General features: G+C 47.5%; 1 pseudogene; it reads right to left on the bottom strand.

Moving 5' to 3' along the window:
• Positions 1 to 357: 357 nt before the first annotated feature.
• On the bottom strand, positions 358 to 1,249 carry LOC108529668 (calponin-2 pseudogene; annotated as a pseudogene).
• Between the last annotated feature and the right edge of the window lie 1,973 nt (positions 1,250 to 3,222).

Raw genomic sequence — 3,222 nt, forward strand, 5'->3', positions numbered from 1 at the left:
AACCACAAACTGATCGGCTGACAGAAGGGGAAAGAGGCGAGGCAACTGGAAACTTTCCGGGACCGGTTCCCTCCATGCCCAGGTCTCTTCTCCCAGCACAGGGACCCTCCCCTACACGCATTGGGATAGAGCCTTGACCCCTTCCCCCACAGCCCGGTGGCTCAGTCCTGCGAAGGAACCAAGGCAAGAGGAGAAAAAAGCCCTGCTGCCTGATCCAGCGCCGCCACTCACAGACCCTTGGTTGATTGGCAGCACTGAATAGGTAAAAAAAAAAAGAAAGAAAGAAAAAGAAAACACAAAAAAAAACCCAAAAACCCAGACGGGGAGACAATGTGGGGAGAGAGCAAGCTGGGAGCCTCAGCAGCCGGTCTCCTCCTGGTAGTAAGGGGAATACTCAGGGGCCTCCCCAGGGCCGGGACAGTCGCCTGCACCCGAGGGAGCCCCATCGGCCCCTGTGCCTTGCGGGCAGTGCTTGGGGTCCTATGTCTGCCGGCCCAGGCCCAAGACCTGGCAGCTCTGGTTGGCGTCCTGTGTGTAGCCCATCTGCGGGGACATGGAAGAGTTGTCACACTTGTCGGTGCCCAGCTTGGTGTCATAGACGTGCCACCGGGTCCCGGGAGCCATCGTGCCCACCTGGCTGGCGCACTTGTTTGCAGCCATCTAGAGGTTGATGGTCGAGTGGTCCATGGGGGGTCACGGATGTGGTTCTTGGGGTCGTAGAGATGCCTCCTCTCCGTACGCGGTCATGCCGGACTGGCTGGTGCATCTGAGGGTCCCCATCTGCAGCCCGATGACGCACTGGCCGGCCTTCCTGGCGGCGGCGTCAGGTCCCCTCCTGCTTCTCCGAGCGCTTGTCGCCGCTGTCCGCCCCGCTCTGCAGCCCCTCAGCCTTGGCCTTCCCTGCCAGGGCGAGAAGAGACACCTCCGCCTGCAGCGTGTTCCCGCTCGCAAACAGGTCGTTGGCCTCAAACCGGTCCACGGGGTTCATGCCGTAGGTTTTCCGGCTGTGCCAGTTCTGCGCGGTGCGGTTGATCTTGGGGTCTGAGCCCGGCTGCAGCTTGTTCACGAGTGTGCACAAGATAACCCTTCAGGCCCTTCTACAACTCGGGGCCGTGGAGAGGCCAGTGAGTCCCTGGATCCGGCTGCGGAGCTCTGACCCCTTCTGGAGGTCATATTTGGACAGGAGCCGGTTCCTAACCTCAGCCAAGAGGCCATACGAGGGGCCTTTGTTTAGCTGCGTGGAGCTCATGGCTGGCGGCCCTATGTGTCTGTCTTTGTACCAGTGCCATACTGTTCTGATTACCGCAGCTTGTAAGATGTTTGAAACCCCCAAGTGTGAAACCTCCATCTTTAATTCTTCATTTTCAAGATTGCTTTGTCTGTTTGGGGTCTCTTAAGATTTCATATAAATTTCAGGATGGATTTTTCTATTTCAGCAAAAAAGAAAAAAATGAATTTTTATAGAAAATACACTGAAACTGTAGGTCACTGAGGGAAGTATTGATATCTTAATGATATCAAGTATTCTAATCCGTGAACACATTTACATGTGTTCTCTTTAGTTTCTTCCACAATATCTTGTGGTTTTCAGTATACAAGGTGTATTAGGCCATTCTTGCATTGCTATAAAGGAATACTTGAGATTGGGTAATTTATAAAGAAAAGAAGTTTAATTGGTTCATGGTTGTGTAGGCTGTACAAGCATGGCTCTGGCATCTGCCCAGTTTCTGGGGAGGCCTCATGAGCTTCTGCTCTTGGTAGAAGGCCAAGCCGGAGCAAGCACATCACATGGCCAGAGCAGGAGCAAGAGAGAGAGTGGGGGAGGGTGCCATACAGTTCTTAAACAACCAGATCTCACAAGCAATCATTTACTATCATGAGAACAGCACCAAGGGGATGGTGCTAAATCATTCATGAGAAATGCACCCCCATGATCCAATCACCTCCCACCAGGCCCCACCTCCAGCCCTGGGGATTACATTTCAACATGAGATTTGGCAGGCACGACTATCCAAACTGTATCGTAAGTCCCTTGCCTCTTTGGATATGTTTATTCTTCAGTGTTTTTGGTGCTATTTTAAGTGGAATTATATTATTGATTTCCTTTACTGATTGTTCATTTTTAGTATGTAGGAGGCAACTGATTTTACATGTTGTTTTTGTGTCCTACAATTTTGCTGAATTTGTTTATTAATTCTAACAGGTACTTTTTGTATGTGAAACCATTAGGTTTTCTACATGTAAGATCATGCCATCTGTAATCACAGATGATTTTACTTCTTTTCCAATTTGAATGCCCTTTTTCCTTGCCTAATTGCAATGGCTAGAACTTCCAGTATTATACTGGGTTTTGGTGGGAGGCGGGGGTTGGTTTGTTCTGTCGTTGCTGTTGCTGTTGTTGTTGGAGATAGATTCTTGCTCTGTTGCCCAGGCTACAGTGCAGTGGTGTGATCTCAGCTCACTGAAGCCTCCACCTCCTGAGTTCAAATGATTCTCCTGCCTCAGCCTCCCAAGTAGCTGGGATTACAGCAGTCTGCCACCATGCCTGGATAATTTTTGTATATTTTGTAGAGACAGGGTTTCACCATGTTGGCCAGCCTAGTCTAGAACTCCTGACCTCAAGTGATCTGTCTGCAGCAGCCTCCCAAAGTGCTGGGATTACAGGCATAAGCCACCGCACCAGGCTTCTAGTTTTGTATTAAATGAAAGTGGCAAAAGCAAGACATCCTTGTCTTTTTCTTACCTTAGAGGAAAAGCTTTCAGTCTTTCACCATACAGCATGATGCTTGCTATAAGCTTTTTATATATGGTCTTTATTATGTTGAGGTAGTTTTCTTCTATTACTAGTTTACTGAGTGTTTTTATCATCAGAAGTGTTTAATTTTGTCAGATGTTTTTTCCACATCAATTGAGATGATCATGTGTTTTTATTTCCTTTATTCTACTAGTGTAATGTATTACATTGATTGATTTTTGTATGTTGAAACATCCTTGCATTCTAGGAATAAATTCTGCATGGTCATGGTGTATAATCTTTTTAGTATGCTGTTGAATTTGGTTTGCTATATTTTGTTGAGGATTTTTGTACCAATATTTATCAGGGACACTGGTCTCTAGATTTCTTTTCTTGTAATGTATTTGGCTGGCTTCAGTATATGTTATTTTAGGGCAATACTCATCTAAAAGAATGAGTTTGGAAGTATTCCCTCCTCTTCAACTTTT

Source organism: Rhinopithecus bieti, unplaced genomic scaffold (assembly GCF_001698545.2).
Source record: "Rhinopithecus bieti isolate Rb0 unplaced genomic scaffold, ASM169854v2 scaffold_6481, whole genome shotgun sequence".
Taxonomy (NCBI): domain Eukaryota; kingdom Metazoa; phylum Chordata; class Mammalia; order Primates; family Cercopithecidae; genus Rhinopithecus; species Rhinopithecus bieti.